Genomic DNA, 18747 nt, shown 5'->3' with positions numbered 1-18747 from the left:
TGGCAGCTGGTGACAAAAAACCCCCTTGATAAGACGACAACAGTAAATCAAACTACTGCCACTTTTTCGTTTCATGTTTGTTAATACCACCTCGCCTTTTGAAGTTTAAAGCAAGGTTCAAAAGAGCCAGGTGCTGAATCATAATATTAAAGCAAGTAAGGAGCTCCATGAAAGAGAGGAGATCTGAGAGGGGAAAGCAACAAACACGGCTTTCAACTGCCTTTTGTCGGCCTTTCTGCAGATGTCACCAGTTGTTATCCCCAGCAGAGGCTTCAAGCTTGTAGCAGTGCCTCTGGCTGATTCCAACTCAACGTTTCAAGTGTCAATCAAAAAGGAAGGACGCAGCTTAGGTCCTGGTCATTGTCCTGTGAAAAAAGCCAAGCATTTAACATTGATTTAGCTCCCTCAATATACAAAGATAGAGCCAGCTTTGTGCAGCAAAAGGGCCTTTGGCAAGGTTGCTTGTAGAGCAATTCCATCGCATCCGATGCTCCTTGGTTTAGCTGTCACACTGCAGCGTCTGGAGTCCTATGAAAAGTTATTCAGGAATGAGTGAGCAAATTAAAAAGAAATAGCATGCTCTCCTAAATAGCAATGCAAGCTATAGAAAGTGCTTTTAGTGTCATTTAGCCCTGAAAAGCATTTTTAATAAAAGTATTTTTTGCCTTTAAATGCCTTTTAACAAGGAGAATAAGATGTTTCAGGACAAGAGGGGGCCCTTGTGAAACCCATCTCCATTGGATTGGATAAGCAATTGTACCCACAAAGTGTCTTTGGTCAAGAGCTTGCTTATTTTGTTTCCAAGCCACTTACATTCAACGCCATCCCCATACTGCATTATCCTTCCATATGGATATACAAAATGGCCCCAAACCCAATGACAACAAAAAGGCCCTGCCTGATGGAGAGATGTCACCCACTCTGGTTTTCTCACCTTTTCTAATGCTGAATTCCTGCCCACCCCTCTCATAATTTTCTTAAAAACACCTTGCCAATTATTTCCTTCTCAGCTATTGCACTCCCCACCAGCTCTTGCTTGGCACAGATGTGGAAATGACAATTTAGTTGGTGGTCACATTTGGACTCCTTCAGCAGGTGGCGGACAGGTTGTCCAGAACGTGGTAGAAACCACATCTTCAGCTTTTAAAACCAAAATTAAACTGAGTGGAACACAAATCAAGTGTGCCTATTGTTTTAAATAGAGTCAACACAAAAATAGTTTTATCTTTTGTTACAGGAAGTAGTGCTAAATTCCTGAATGGAAAGAAAAAAATTACTGCTATTTTGCTTAGAAACGTGGTTCTTCTTGATGGGGTTTCCAGCATCACTTCATTCAAGTTTAGTGCTGGCTGAGCCACAGGCTGACCTGATGTCACAAAGACAGTAGTCTTGGCCCAACAAAATTCTTACTCATGCATCCAACTTCAATCAGATGGGGGAAGCAGTTTAAAGAAGGGGAAAATGTTCCACTTTTGCAGGATCGATTTTGCTTCTGTTTTCTAATTTGCACAATATTATTTTTTCCAATCTTTTCAGCCTCCTCTGTGCAGAAATACAGGTTAAAAATGTCACAAGAAATAGGATATTTCCATGATGGCAGTTGTTTTTCAGAAGCTTGTTTCTCTTATTAAAGGCTAGTTGTCTGCTAATACCTTCCTAAGCCAAAACTACACTGACTGACAGTACAGTGCAGCCCCTCAAACTCACTGTGCACAACAATGTTTTTGTCTGAATGAGGGACGAAGTTTCTCCTGATGAGGCTCAATGGAGCCACATTCCTGCAGAAATTAATGTCAGCTTGATCTAAGTTTCAGTCAAGGTCATCAAAATGTATCACTCACACTTCTGTGGTCGTGCTGCTCAGCAAACAGGGCACACATCACCTGTGATCATGGTGGCCTAAGGCATCCAGAATATTTTGCATCCTGGCAGTCTCTGGCTTCCAATGTATACTTCTCACTGCACTCTTCCAGTAGCACACCTCTCTCCCTTGCTTTGCAGGGCCCAATTCAGGCTTAGTTTAGGCAAATGCACTTTCCTTGAGGGTGCCAGAGAGGCCCAGCCTGCAGAAGGAGAAGATTTGATGGACAATCTCTGGTGAATGACATGTGAAGTCCAGGTGATACACTTCTTTAAACACCTTTATTGAACCTTTCATGTCCTTTGGGGTACCAGAATAAATCTCTGCAACAGCTTTGCTGCCTTATTTGCTATTCCCCCATATGATCAAGCTTTTATTTCACTTCTCACCCACAATAGCTCATTTCTCTTATGCTTCCTCAACCTGTTCACTCCCAGGCCTTTTGCTCTTGATGTGGATGTATTTTTAAAGATCATGCAAGTGAGCCATTCATTCTCCTTGCATGTCCAAACAAAACAAGTGACAGGAGTAATTTTCTATGAGCAAGTAGACATAAGTACCTTGCAAATCAGTTTCAAAACTTTTTGAATAGCAGTGCCACACACCATATCCTTGGAGGTCATGAGATAATGCATTCAGGTTCTTCAGTATAGTGAGTGTAATGTTTCTGGTTGTCATTGTATCTATTGGAAATAATGGCTTCTGGTCACCACAAGTTAGTAGATGCAAACAGCACGCTATGTCACAGCAGCCTCACTAATGCAGAAACCATTGTACAGCCAGACATTCCTGCCTTATCCATAAAGAGTAATTGCCTAGGTGTTTAATTGAGAAAAAACAGTGCAGTCCTGGGAGTGTCAGGGATGTAGCACATACGAATCAGCTGATAATTTCATTTATAGAAGGATGTATTTTTTTTTCTCCTATAACCATGAAATATCATTTTGCTTAAGTGCCTGTTATTGCCATTGTTAAGGGCTGCAACACAGAGAAATCAAGTTTAGTTTGTTTTTATTTTAGATAGTGCAACTCGGTATTTGCAGTGTTTCGTCATTAGCAAAAACTCAGTGTACATAGTCCAGAATGAGCATTTTCACTCACCTTCCTTGCACAAATGCTGTCTAGTGATTTTCATGCAACTTTTGCAGACTGTAAAATCTGAATTGCAGGCATTGTTGTCTTCTTCATTTGTCAGGCAAGAGTTTTGTGATGATTATCTGGTCAACATTTTCCAGAGATGATGTGACTATAGGAAATATCAATACCTTGGTTTGCAACTATCTTCAGTGTCTCTAGTGACAATTATGCTGACTTTGGATGTTATTTACAGAGCTAGCAGGAGTCCTCAATCCCAGATTAAGCCATCTTTGTAGTTAAAACTGTAAGTGTTTAAAAATTAATACCCAAACCTAGAGGGACTCTCTCCTGATGGATACTTCTGACAGCTATGCCCACTTACTCAATATGTCTCAGAGTAAGGGTTGTTTCTCAAAGCAAAGAGCCTCTAGCTTCAGGCACCTTCCCTAATTCCAGTACCAAGACTGCCTGTTCTCAGCACTTGCTGTGCATTTACCATGGCAAAAAAACTCAAGACAACCTTTCCAGGACTATCTCTGTTTAACTGTTGCACAATAAATATGAAGGAAATACCAAAGCAGAGGAGTATATTCTCTAGGAGAGGTAGAAGCCAGCCACTGAAGACTGGGTTCCTGTCTAACAGCCACCTAACTGGGGATGGGGTATCGTGACAAAGTCACAGAAATTCTGACTGGAGGAGACCTCAGGAAGTCTCTAGTCCAGCCCATCACTAAGAATGAGACCATGCCCAATATTTCATTGGGTCTTGAGCTCTTAGAAGGTTGAAGAAGTTATTTTGCATTGAGTAATTAGTTATATACTGGGCCAGAGAGGGGTGGGGAATCCTAGGACAACCCAGGCTGGTCTAAAGGGTACACATGTTCCATAGCTTCACTAGTGCAAAGGGGATCAATGCTATTACTATAGCCCTGACCCTCTACTGATATGTATGAGAGAAATTTTTGCAGAGTGAGAAGTAATGAGTTGAACAGATATACCTGCAAGCTATCAGGCTTACAAACCCCATGTCAGATTCAGTACCAGACCCGAAGAGGGGACTGTATCTGTCTTTCTCCCGCATGTTTTCTTTTCTCCAACTGAAATCATTCAGTGAATGAGACTGCATTTACAGAGAGTTTTTACTGCTCTGAAACAGCATTTTCATCTGTTTCTTTATACTGATCACCTCTATCAGATATATCCCATATGGCCATCATCAGCAAGCCCCCGGTTTCATGGTAGGCATCAGATATTAAAGTTTCTCATATGCTTGTCCCACTACCTTTTGTAGTCTTTGAAATGGTATCCAATTTCACCATCCTTCTGTCTACCAACATGCTCCATTCCTCTCTGTCTTGTATTTATTTCCTTGCTTATGCAGCAGTCATTATTTATACTAACAGAATTAAACCTCAGTCAACCTGCTCCCTGAAGGGTCAATGGGTTTGCAGTGTGCAATATTACATTCTCTCTGCTTAGGGCCACCAATACTGGACTGGTGCTCTCCTGCCACTCGTCATCAAGTTGTAATTTCAATACTTCTGGGATTCTTTTAATTTGCCCTCCGAATTTTGTACCTGTAAGGTTCAGATGTGTGGGTTTTCAAAGAATCCCTCTAGAATCACAAGTATACAAAACTTTGTTGTTTTCTAAACAAATGAGTGAATAAAAGTTGTACTCACCAGATATTCATAGAAAGGTAAAGTGAAAAGCACTGTAGAAAGATGCCCACTAAAATTTAAAGTGTACCTAAGGCTGCAGCTGTGGTAATAACCTCTGTCATGGAAAAGTGTATGTGTATGAAATCTTAGTACTACGTGTATGAAGAAAGTCAGGCACACATGTAACCATGTATCAGATATTAATTTTGCCTTTTAAAAAATATTAAGAAAAATAAAGCTGTTAATGGATGTCATTAAAACTTGCCCAAATATTTTCTCTTTAATGTAATGCTAATAATTAAACTAGCATTAAGTGTATCATAAATATAATTATTATATGCTTTAATAAGTTTGATATTTTCTCTTTTTTTTTTAATTCCAATTCCCAGACGTCTAAATTTTCTCTGCATGTGAAAGATGCTGCAACATGGCAAAATCTAAAGTATGCTGGGATGTGTGTGATAGTCGCATCTGCAGGAATAGCAAACTAGCTTAATCACTGGCATTCCCAGTTCAGTTCAGTGGAGGATCTGGCCCCCACTCTGTTTATTATTTGATTAAATGGACAAGAATATATTCATTTTCTGCTGAATTTCTTCATGGGCTTGGTCTTTCTTCCTTTCTTTCCATTTCTCATATCCCATCCAAAATCTGTGCTGGAGAAATTCAATGTCCCTGCTGGTTTTTTGCCCTTTTTTTTTTTTTTTTTTTTTTTTTTTTTTTTTTTTTTTTTTTTGCTTGAATCTCAATTGCAAAGCCAACTAGGTTTCATCATGGCTTATACGCTCTTCCACTTGCTATCTGTAATCACAGTCATTGTGAAACTCAAAGCTAAGTCAAGAATTGTTGCCTTTTTATGGCTCCCGCTTCTATATATGTTGTGTTGGAGAGGGGTCGTTACTGCTTTTTTTGTCATTATTTCTGGGCTTCACTCCATTAGCTAGTGAACAGGCCTTCTCTCATTGCTTTCCTTCAGTAAATACTGTAACATTCATCTTCCTTTCAGGACTGTGCTTTTAAAGAAAATCTTTGTACAATTAAAGATATGAAATCACTAAATACAAGGCTGCATACATTGTTCTCCCTTTTTAAAGGTTTAATCACACTTAATGGCTCTCTTGAAAACTTGAATTTTCCATGTTGATGGTTTTACCCCACTGAAAGAGTTTGCTAATATACTTTTCAAGTGTTTTCTCTTTAAATGAGCTATTCAAGAAATTCTGTGCAGATTAAGACTGAGGAAGGATATATCCAGAAACAATTATGAAAAGGGTCCAGGGCTATCCATTGGCAGAGATTCATCAGCTCAGCAGCAGCCAGAAATAGAAAAGAGAGAACAGTGATGTCCAGCTTTGGATGACACATCTTGAAATGTTTTGTGTTCCTCTCCTTTCAGACCAGTCTCAGACTAACTGTTGCTCCACCTTAAACCCTCCCAGGGTGCAGCCCCTGTTTGTTATGTGATGAGCATTGACTGCAGCATGAACCAGGCTGAGTGCAGAGCCCAAAGAAGTGATAACTTTGGTCCTGTGTGGCTCTTTCCAGCCACAACCACCACCATGTTCTCTGAGAGCACCTCTCGGAGGAGCTGGTAGCTACAGTGCTGCCCACTCAGGGCTGGAGTGATGTTGTTATGAACAGAGGAAATGCAGATTTGTACTCAACCTGTGAGAATCAACTTCTGATGAGAATCAACTTGACTGACTGCCAAAAGCATAGTCACCCCTACGAGACACAGACTGGACACCCATGAGCTGTTTGACATTGAAGTTTTGCTTTGGCTGTTTTATCACATCTAGGAATGAAGCCACAAGCCCTGTGAATGCTCTGGAAACTTCCAAACACAGCATCCCATTGAGTCAGCAGCACAAATTCCTTTGGTTTACCCGATGTTTCTGTCTTGATAGTCAAAGCCATTCAGGGTATTGGACTTTGCTTCCTGAGATATCTCATCTCCTTCCACCAACATGACCTCCCATGACATTTGACAAGAACAATTTGAACTGTGAACCAACAGGGAAAGTTTGTGAGCTTATGCAATGTAATTCTCACAGTTTCTGAAGCTAGACTCCATTATTTGCTTTTATCCTTTCTGATAGTCATTGATTTCAATATACTCAGAAGTAAATGTGCACCTCCTTTGTTGCATACCTGTTTTACCTCAAAGTTTAAAACGAACTCAGAGATTCCCAACCCCATTCATTTACACACAAAACCTTAAACAGAACAAGCACAAACCTTATGGGACACTTTACAAGCTACAGCAGAAATAGGGAGACAAAGAACAAGATAATCTCTGATTTTTTATTTACATGTCTAAATATTTGGCTGCCACTCAGCTACTTTGGTAATGGGGATGATATAAGTAGGTAGGTGCATAAGTAGGTAGTGAGATGAATATTATAAATTAAATGTAGTAGGAGTATATTTCATCATGTCTGTCTCAGGACTGATACTATAACATAAATTCTGAGATACTTCATCTTAGATAGATGAGATATGCCCATCTCCACTTAAATATTTTGGGTTTGCTTCCAATAAAGTTAATGGAAGTAGGATCAGCTCTTTATTGTTCCTGTGCTATCAGAGTTTTCGCTTCCCATTGAGCAGTTCATGTTTTGTATTACATTGATACAAAAGCCTCATTCTGCTCATCTCAGAGACAGAAGGTTTTGTTTTATCAGTGGGAGCACCATTAGGGTATTAGTGCTTTAAATTGAAGCTCCCAGACTTGGTTCACATGACTCAGAGCCACTTGTCCTCATTGTGAGCACTCTGTCCTTACTGTATCTTGTGCAAGAGCACTTATTTTTCAAGTGCTCTTCGGCTGGGGAGACAGAGGAACACAGACAAATTTACATCATCTTCCAACTCTTCATTGCAGTCTTAGGCTTGTCTGGGGAGCCCTTTCAGGTCCTGCTCACACAAGGATAATTTATGGCATCTTCAGGGCAGCTCTGCATTGGGCTAGGTTAAAACCATGGAGCAGCTACCCATTGTAGCAGCAGGAGATGCACCAAGGACACACCACCACCACCAGGTATGCTACATGATTACAGTTATTGCATGCAGCCATTTTAAATGAAGTTGTTTCACCAGCTCAGGTTGGGAACAGGATTGCCTAGCAGAAGGCCTAAGGGGATGCAGGCAGAGCTTGCCAGACAGAGACCTAAGGCAGAAGTGGGCTGTCTGATCACCTGCTGTTAATGGCTTTGGTTTATCAAATATCCCTCTCACTGTTGACAAAGTAGAATTTTCAGCCCAGGTATCAGAATTATCACCTGCTGTGAATTTAGAGAACTGCCAGTCATACGAACCTGGATAGTAAATGCTGCACACCCCTGCATTGCTTCTCGACTTGCTAGATAAAACCAAATAGCTAGGGAGCAGAGACAGAATCAGCTGGTGCACCTAACTCATTATTAAAGAGCATGGTTTCCACATTTATGATGAGCCCTTGCTGGAAGATTCTTATTCAAAATAGCATCATTTTGACTGTAAAGTATGTGAACAGGGAAAAAGGAATATTGATGCGTTAGAGGTTTCAGTACATGCCACCTTCTGCTACATTTGGCCATCACCTGGTACCTGAAGCGATCCTACTTGGTCACTGGAACTCCCCACAAAAGTGCCAGTGCATCCCAAAGTACATGTCCTCCTTCACTCAAACCAAGCACACATTTCAGGAGGACAGTAATTTTAAGCATTTTGCTGAAGCCAGCTGTCAGATCCGCAATGGAGAGGTGAGATAAGACTCAAGGTGAGTGGCAAAACCCAGGTCTGCAACCTTTTCCCTCACAGATGTTTAATAGGCACAATATATTGTCAGGTTTCTTGTGACTGCACTAACCCTGGCTTCCTGGTTCATGTTGGAGTTGGCATCGTCAAGCAGTGCTTTGCTTTGTGTTCTGGTCCTGGCCCTGGTTTTCTTGTAGGCACTGTGCTGGAAAACTCAGTCCTTTGTCACCTCAAACCCACCAGGAACATCACACGAGGGCGTCTTTAAAAGCCATGTGATGTTCATTCAGTTTGTTTTCTTAAACACAGAGTGTCTCCAAAGTTACTGATTAATTTCACACAGTGCAAGGAGAACTATTGATTTCCCATGTCTGCATCTGACCCTTTAAGATATAAAAATGCAAATACATTGCTTAAAGAGAATATTTATTTGTTCCTTGTACCTATTAACATGTGCTTTGACACAAAAGGCAGGTTTTGCTGGTTTTGTTTTGATAAATTCCTGCCTGTTTGGTATTTCATGGAGACAATACACTAGCATACTAATTTCTAAGTTATTCTTCCTATCAAACTCCACCTTTGCTGCTGTATGCTCCATGGCTCTCCAGCGCTGCCAGAGTGCACACAGACTGGTGATCCTGCAACTTTGCTGGCAATGTTTATTTTCAGAAGACAAATATTGTGCCAGCGTTAACTTCAATTAGGAGACTTATTTGACAATCTGACTACTCCATCTGATGCCTCAAGGGCAAATTTCAGCACTTTATGAAAGATGCTAGCCAAAGACTGATCTATATGAATAAAATATAGGGGAGAGAAGTTTTAATGAACATTTGAAAACAAGACTATCAAGAGTTAGTTGCAAATATTTACATGCAAATAAAGGGTTTGTTTTATATTTGTGAAGATTAGTTCATTCAGGAAGAATGATGCCACTCCATCCTTTAACTCACCCTGTTGTGCATCCATACTACAAGCATCTCAGGCAGAGTACAATCAATACCATAGGAGATACAGTGTGTAGCCACCACAGGGGTTTGATCCTGCAGCCCTACAGCATGGCATTCTTCCTGCCGGGTACCATGAAGCAGGGCTTCACTTTGCCACATCTCTATGGGTTCACATCTAACCATCTGATAAACTTACTTGCATTGCTTTTTGATTGTTTAATGGTGCTTTACTTGCAAAACATTTCCAGAACATGTAAAAACCTCCTGTATTATTCCCTGAGAAGGCTGCTCCCATTGAAGAGAAACTCACCTGCTGCAAAGAGCCTGCACAAGGCCTCGCACCACTCAGGAGCACAAATGGAGCTACATTTGACCCTCTTACAGCTCTTGTTCAGATAAAGCTCCAGATGACTTCAGCGGGAGGTTTGCCTGAGCGGAGACTGTGCTGTCTGCTCCTCGCTGTTGTTACAAGGTCTCTGAGAAAAAGGTAGTGTCAAATCACGAGAAAATATTTTCAAACAGGCTTCTAACATGCATTAACAACCTGGATTCTTTGGCACAGGTCTCCCCACTTCTCTGGGAATCAGGAGGTGGTATTTGATCGCACTGGAGTGTCCTAGATAGGGGAAAACCACAGAAGTGGAAGCATTTCCATGTGCAATCTGCAGTCCTGTGGCTGGAAAGGAAGGGCAATGTGTTCAGCAGAGACTTGGAGATGGTGCAGAGAGAAATCTGTATGGGATGCTGGTTGTGACTTCCTGCTCCTTCTCATCTCACACCCGTTTGAAAGATATGCTCAGGTCATGCATTGAGGCTCCCCAACACTGCTTGCACCAGACCCTCTCTCTTCCAAAATCCATAGGTGTGGATTATGCAGGCAGAAGTGCTGGATCATTTACCACCAAGAGAATTACCCCCAACAGCACACAGATAAAAGAGAGACAAAGGTGACTTTGTAGCACTACTGTGGGTGGAATTCCACTTTTCCCCCTACCCTCCACAGTGTCTGATGTACCACTGCTGAAGACAGTTCTATTTTGATGAAGCCACAAAAGCTTGAATGCTTTTCTGAACCAGTTTTGTAGTAATTGAGAGCTGGGAATGATTCTCACGAGAGTTCAGACCTGCGTAAATTATTCAGAAGTCACATAACCTTGCTATGTAAGTCTTAATTACCATCTCTAGTACTGTATAGTAAAGATACAATCCCCTATAGCTCCTGTAAGGTCATGTAAATACCCTGGGCCTGATCCTTAGACAGTGGGACCCTGCACACTGGTTTTCAGGCAAGTCCTATTTGCATTTGACTCTGCTCATCCACCCTTCTTTCACAGCCAAGCACGAGTGTTTTTTTTTCTATCGACTTTAATTCAGAGGTCTCTCAGAGTATAGCAGCTGGGAATGTTCTGTTGGAATGACTTTTTGGGGGAAAAAAAAATATGCCTTTTATAAAATTGGGATATCTTTTTATGGGAAAATTTTGATTTTGCCAGAAATTTCTGATTCTCTATTAGGAAAAATCAAACTGATGGCTCTGTAGCTGCTTGGCTAGAAGGCCCCTGTCGATTTTGTTGTCGTCTGCAGGGAGAGAGCAAAATTGACAATAGTCTTCCAGGCAGGCAGCTGGGGAGATGCAGCAGGTCTGGAAGAGGGAGGAGGGGAGGTTGAGTGCCCTGGCGCTCTGCCGGCCCTGCAGCCCAGCTGCCTCCCCAGCAGCCAGGCTAGGGGGAAGGCAAGGAGGAGGAGAGGCAGGCACAGGGTGGCCAGCCTGCAGCAGCCTGCCTAAGAGGCTCCTGCCTCTCTTCCTTTTCAGCAGGCAGCTGGCAAGCCCCAAGAAATTCCAGTTTGCTTGCCCTGAAAGAGATAATTTATGGTTGTTTTCTGGAAATCAACTCCAAGGAAAAAAAAATTAAGTTTAAAAAAAAATTTAAAGTCTCACTATCTGAGGGCAGAAGGGAGAGGAATAATATCAAAATTATCATGTTTTCATGGAAAGGAATTTCTGTCATTCAGCCATCTCTACCTTACATTTGGTAAAAAAAGAAATAAAACCTAATCTTTTTTTTTTTTTCCCATAATCCATACATTGTTAAAAAGTACAGTACAGGAAATAAATGCACATGTGGGGAGAAGACTAGCAAAAGAACAATATCAGTCACATTGAAGAGGGATTTGGAGAGGTACACAGCAAGGGTAAATACTTCCTTTTGTGCTTCAAAAGTGGCTGGTGAGAGGGGTGATCCCATGTCCAGCAGCAGCACTGCCCTTACTGACAGTCATACCCCAAAGTCCCATCAACTCCGTGCCTTTGCCCATAGTTAAGCAATAACCAGAGAAACAAATTTTGATCAAATCCTGTAAAACCAAAAAGTAAGCATAGCTGGATTGACAAGCTTCAATCTGATGCAGTTTGAAACAGCTGAATAATAAATCCTAAAATTCAAGGTTTTTTTAAGGAGTTGGTCATAGACCTATAAGTACAAGACAGTGAATGTGTCCTGCTGAAATATAAATCGTGAACTAGAAGCTGAGCTCATTGCAGGCTGTTTTGCAGGCTGTGAAAACCCCTTCTATTGTGTATTTGTGTGTGTTTCTCCACCCTTCTGAATGTGTTCAAGTTGTCTTCTGTTAAACCTATGCTGACGAACGGCAGTACAAGCTGCAGCTAAAGTGATGGGAGGAAAACATATATCCACTTCCTGACTCTAAAAAGTATTTAGCCCTGGTAATGAGTTCTGGAGGGCGTCCTTTCAGATGTCACACACAAACACACACAAAAGCACTCTCATTGTTGCAGGATTCATTATTCTTATGATCCTAAGCAGATTTATGTAAAAGGAGCAAGAGTCATGAAATCTTTGAATAATTACGTTCAATAAATCAGATAGATAAAAAAATTTCAACAAGCACCTTGAAAGGAACAACAAACACAACAAAGAAACAAAACAAAACAAAAAAATTAAAAGGTAAATTCGATTATATTCCTTTACATTCCAATAATCCATCTATGATTATTCTATAGATACTGTGCAGTACATGCATGATATTGGTATTGATAAAACACTGAAAGGCAATGGCATCAGCAATGAGCAACATCAGTAGATCAGAAGAGCAAACGTGGCTTTAATTGTAGTCTCTCTGTTATTATTTTATCATGTAGGCTTTTCGAATAATTTATTAATACTAACAAAGATGAGTGATTTGGAGGCTGCATATTTTTTTATTTCTTAGGAGTTATTTTATTTGATAATGACATTAAATATTAGAAACTATAACAGCTGGTGTGTTTATCCTTACTTGAGTGTATTAACCTCTTTAGCCCTTTTTTCCAGAAGAAGGATTCAGCATTACAGATTTGACTGTCAGCTGCAGTGCCTGGCGGCCCGTTGGATTGGCACCCTGACAGAATCGAAAGTCCAGTGCTGCAAGTAAACATGGATGACATTGCAGATAGATAGAACTGGCTGACTTGAGGCACCTGCAGCTGTTTGCACCAGAATAAAAGCAAAGGTTGTGGTCACTGGAGTGGAAAAACACTGAATTTACCTCTAGTTATTTTGCCTGGGAATTTTTCCCCCCCTCTTTTTTTTTTTTTTTTTTTTCCCCTGGTTGTACATTTTGGAACCTTTCCACTAAAAGCACATTAGGCTGAAATACCTAAGTGAAAAAAATCCACCAGACACCAGAAGGGTTTATAACATATTTCCCTGCTTCCTTCTTAAATTCATTGAACAGTTTCCCCACTAGTTTCTGCCTGGTAACAACTAGTGTGTTTCTGGTGCAAATACTGGGTTGCAGAGGGATGCAAACATTGAATAGCCAGAAACAATTCTCAGCAGCTGATTTTTTCAAATGTTGCATAGACAGAAAAACTTCTTAGCAGCTGATTTGTTTATTATTTTTTTAAACATGGCAGTCACAAGGACTGTCACAAGTGCAGAAAAACAGCAACCCAAATCATTTTACTATATAAAAAAGCTCTTGATCTCTAAAGTGCTCCTGCTTCCCAGGGCAGATCCCCAAAGTCCTTGGAGGCAAGGAAGAAAGCACAGGAATTTGGTAGCTGCTCTCACTGGTGTGCTGTGGTTGATCAGTGTGGCAAACTTGTAGCCAGGATATGCATTTCTGTAGCATTGAAGAATCTTGGCATGCTTTACAAAGAGCATTTAATTGCCATAATCCTCAGTTAAGGTATTATATCTAGTTCACCAGTAGATAAACTGACGCACAAAGAGCTTAGGGGACTCGCCCAAGGTCACAATCCGAGTCAGTGGTGAGCCAGTGACAAAGATGTGACTCCGGGTGGCAATGCCATGCCTGCTTTGCCCAGCCCCAGCGGCACAGCCTCCCTCTCTGGAGTGAAGATCAGCAGCTGGACCAACAAACGAGTGGGAGAGGGGAGGGAGGGGAGGGTAGATAGGTATGACAGAAATGAGGTGTTTGATGGCTGGGCTTTTCCCCTATGCCACCTGCATCCCTTTATAACAGCAGATCATTTACATTTTTAAAGAAAGTGTATTCTTTTTCATCACAGGCCACTGGTGAGCCTAATGCTATCTTTTGTGTGGCACCCCCACTAACAGAGGTGGCGGAGTATCAATCACAGCTTTCCCTGGGGTCATACGTTACTATGCTGGCTCTTGATCAGAAAGGAGCAGATGGTTATTTACAAACAAAATAATCAAGACCTCAAGAAGATTGCTTTTTTTTTCTCTAAATTCTCCTACAGATGAGGGCAAAATAAGGTGAAGTTGCTTGCGTCCCCTTCTGCCAGCTCTCAAGGACACTGCCTGTCCTACCAGCACCTTTAAATTCATTATCTGTTAAATTTGCCAAAGAAATACATGACACCTGACAGAGTAGAGCTGCCTTAGATTATTTGGTGGCTTTCACAAGAATCTGACACTTAAACCACAATGTGAATTACTGCTAGATTATCATGCAGAAATATTGTTAACTATCTGCCGTGCACTTATGTTTGCAATCAGTTCTTTACAAGCAATGCATACGCTGCCTTTGAATCTTTTTCAGTAGCCATGGTCACCCTCCTTCTTCATTTAGTGTTAAGTGTTATTCATTTAGCAGTAAAAAAATGAACAAAAGAGAAGAAAGCAGGTGCTCTAAGTTTACTCTACAGCCAGCTGTCAGGAAGACACATTTTACTTTTTCTTCTTTTTTTTTTTTTTTTTTTGGTGGCACATAAAGGGGATTTATTGAAAGTCTTCGGGAAAAAAAATATGAAGCATACATTCAATCAATCTTTTCTGTAATCAATAAGGTTACTGAACCAGAAAAAACTATAATGAGTTGTCACAGATTTTTGAATCTCTGTTTGCTTCCTTTTATATGTATTCAGGCAGAAAATCGTCATGGAAAGCAAAAGTTGGGAAGCAAGATCTAGCTACAACTCTTGGGTTGGGTTTGTTTTGAATTTACCAGGTAGCATTTGACCAACTGTTTGCTGAGTGTCAGGGGCAAGCACAAGCCTCCAGTCACAGAGGTGGGAGTTCCTTGCATTTCAGGCAGAGAAACCTCCCTGGTGAAGTACAGCTGATCATGCTTTCGTAAGATACTCAGCCACAGTGATGCGTCTCTCTGAGCTGACTACAGATTTCTTCCCCTTCTCAGTATTTAGCATTTTCAGCCAAGAGGCTAAGTTTCCCCAGCTCAAATGTAAAGGAAAACTGAGCTCAACACTTAAACTAAAGATGTGATTCCAAAGGCTTCTACAGAGGATTTGACCATAAAGCCCAAGGACTGCCAGGCTCTCGTCTCCTTTCTAGCACAATGAGGGCTTTTTAAAAGCATTGCCAAAACGTTTGAATAAGGGAGGAGAGAGGTGTTGGGCCACCTATCTTGATGTCAAGGGGTAAGGGCTCTGCTTTTGCAGAGTGGTAAGGATCACAGCACTGCCAGATTTCTTCTAGTTTCAGCTTACACCAGAGCATCAGGGTCTTCATGCCAATGGTTGCGTGGCCCATAGGTTCGTGTGCTGCAGCTAGGGATGGGAACCTGTTAGCAGTCATGTGAATAGTGAAATATCTGATCCATGATCCTGAGACCTACATCTCAAAAATTCATTGAAGGATGTACATCAAAATTTTTAGCAACAAAATCCTGTCCTTGCTTATATCAAGGAGCATCACTGAGGACCCTAGGATTTAAGGAACTCACTAGCTGAAATGGTTTTAGTATCTCAAATAACTTCCTCTAGGAATCACCCAATGTGATATCACATGTTCAGTTTTCCCTCAATTTATCTTGCCTGGATTTTTTTTTTCCCCTTATGTGCCTGAATAGCCCTGTTGCTTACCAGAAGAGCTTTTTTCCCCCCCTCAACATTATTTTTCTTTTTTTTTTTTCCCCAAATGTTGCTCCAAAGGCTCATCCAAAGTTTCATCCAAAGCTTTGATTTTTAAATGTCATGGTACTTCATGGACTCATAGCTCATGTGTTTCTTAGTCTGACATTCTGCTAGCTCTTTGGCTACATGATTCTCCTGTCCTACTGAAAAACTGCAGAATAATTATTATTTTTAAGAATGTATTATATTTATATGTAGAGAGAAGATGTTCTGATCTCAGCTTACAATGCGTCTTAGAAGAAACCTGGCCAATAAAAATTAATAAGAAATCAAGACATCTGAATTACAATTTCTACCAGTCAACATAGTGGCTTTTAAAATACGTGTTCCTCATAATCTTCATTTAAAACTAAAAAAAAATTACTTATGTGTTCATATATGTTCAAAGATAAAATTTGAAAAATTCCACAGTAGATAATTTTCATGAAGCAGAAAAAACAATTGGTCACCCAAAACAGAGTAAATGGAAACTGTGTTCAGCTCTAGACATTGTCCAACCTCTCTCTTTGAATGCTTCTCAAGTGTACTATCTCCACTATCATACTTTCCTTTGCTAAGGAGGATTTAGACTTTGATGTAGGTGTTCAAGTCAGACTGAAGAAAACTGTCTCTAAATGGCTCTAATCCCTCTCTGTTTCTCTTCTCGTTCCTTTTTTTTTTTTTTTTTCCTTTTAGATCTAGATGATCATAGAATTGAGACAGGGAAAATACAGCACATTGCCAAAATCACATAAATTTTAATGGCTTTCCTGTTCACTTAACCCCACATCAACAGTGTGACCTTTCTAGCCTGAACTATGAACTACCAGGGTGTGGAGGCCAAAAGCAGGGTGGATCTGGCCTTGCTCCAGTGCCTATCGCACAAAGGAAACCATGGGACATTTTGTGGGATATTTTTGAAAACATTGGGTATCTTTTTCAAGACTCTTGTGCACTAATTATATGGAAGCTGGCAATAGATTTGGGAACCAGTCAGCATCCACCTCTGACAAAACTAACATACAATTAGCACTTGGGCAGTCACTGTTACTCAAACTCTGCTTTAATCGTGTTTCTCCAATACATCCTAAATTTTTATATGGTGCTCATTTCCAGGATATTTACACATCTCAAAGTCTTTAACATGTTTGTCCTACTAGGTAGGCAATTCTGATTGTTGTTAGCAGACAGGAGATTGAGGAATGGCAAAAAACATAAGGAAAAAAAATTAAAGATGTTCTAGCATTGCAAGACCTGGAGATAGATATCATTAATCCACAACAGACAAAAACATCAATCTTCTCTGACCTCCTGTATAATGCAGGCCACTTAACCTCCCCAAATCAGTGCATTTTAGGTAGAGTAAATCTTTCAGAGAAACATTGCCTCTTGATTTTAAAGTTTTCACTGCTGTGGAAAGTGCCACAACCCTTGATGATTTGCTCCAAAGGCTAATTATGGTCCCTGAAAAAAAAATGTGCACCTGACTTTTAATCTGAATTTGTTCCTATAAAACTTCTAACCTTCAGATCTTGTTATTTAACAGACTGAAGAGCCTTCATTTAAAAAATTACATTCCCCATGGAGGCAATTAGTGTGGGATTATCGCGTTTGATTGTAACCATGCAAAAAATGAAGCTTCTTGTCTCTTCTTCTCTTGTTTGGGGATACTTCTGTAATCAGCTGAGAGTAACACATACTACCAGAAGGCAATTCATTGTAGCTATCTCCATACAGCATTAGTTGCTCAGCAGAAAGAACTTTTGTACTGAATGAACAGGGATGACAAAGCAGTGAGTCTAGACTGTACTCCTATCTTTTAGATGTGGTGAGTCGGGCAAAATCAATCCTATCATTCTGAACTGCAATCAGCTCACTTTATTAGTCCTGCTCATCTCACTAGTCCTCACTTTCCTGGGGGAAACATTCAATTCATTGAGCTCTTCCTGATAAACCACCTCTTCCAACTCCTCTCATACTCTTGGGAGTCTTTTCCCAGTGTTTCTCAGCTTATCAGCATCCCCCTTGAGCTGGGATTCAGAATAGGACCCCATATGCCCAAAGGGGTGATATTGATGCCAATCTTAGCAGTAATATAAACCCACCTTGCTCAGACCAGACATACCCTGCTGCACATTTAATGGTCACCCTTTATAGGCATCACACTGCATTGCACTGCACTGTATTCTTTTGCTGATTATCCCCCTATAATTAGTTGTAAGTCTTTTTAGAAGTCACATGTACTACAGGAAAGGTCCTGTAAGGCAAATTTTTGCTGTTTCTAGACAGAAAACGTTAGAGTTTGGCCAAAATACCTGGTTTGTCCCTTTTCAGTAACACATTCACTTTCTTATTATCTTTCTTATTATCTACTTTCCTAGTATTCATGTGGTCTGTAAGCATGATCTATAATGACCTCTCTATTTTCTTTCAGGACATGGTTACAAATGTTAAACATTGTTGGATCCAGAACCATTCTCTGCAGGGCTCCAGTGGAGACACAGCTGTTCAATGAGTTTTCCCAATTTAGAATTACATATTGAGATGTACCAGATAGCTTTTTTTCCTTTTTTTTTTCCCAAATCCATGTGATGTCTGCTACAATGATTTTGTAGTGTTCTCTTTCCTTAATCAAAATGTCAGGTGGTACCAAATCAAATGCCTTACAGAAATCTAAGTACATTGCATCAGTGCTATTACCTTTCTCAACCAAGCTTGTAATCCCATAAAAATGATATCAAGCCACTTTGACAAGATCTATTTTCCATAAATGCATGTTGAAAGGCATTAATTATATTACCTTCCTTTAATTCCTTATTAATCAAGTCTCATATCAGCTGTTCCAGTATTTTGCCTAGGATCAATGTCAGGTTGACAGGCCTATAATTACTCAAGTCATCCCGTTTAACCTTTTTAAATGTTGGCTCTATATAAGCTTTCTTCTAGCCTTCTGGAACCTCCCCAGGGCACCAAGTTGGTTTTTTTTTTTTTTTTTTTTTAAGTTGTCATTAATGGTTCAGAGAGCTCCTTTGCCAGATCTTTTTAAATCCTTGGTTAGCTTCTGTAGCCTCTGTTATGACTATATGTCATTACTATTGCAAAAAGGTCTGGAAGCTC

This window comes from Indicator indicator, chromosome 2, assembly GCF_027791375.1.
Source record: "Indicator indicator isolate 239-I01 chromosome 2, UM_Iind_1.1, whole genome shotgun sequence".
Taxonomy (NCBI): domain Eukaryota; kingdom Metazoa; phylum Chordata; class Aves; order Piciformes; family Indicatoridae; genus Indicator; species Indicator indicator.
Note: the sequence above shows the minus strand (reverse complement) of the source record.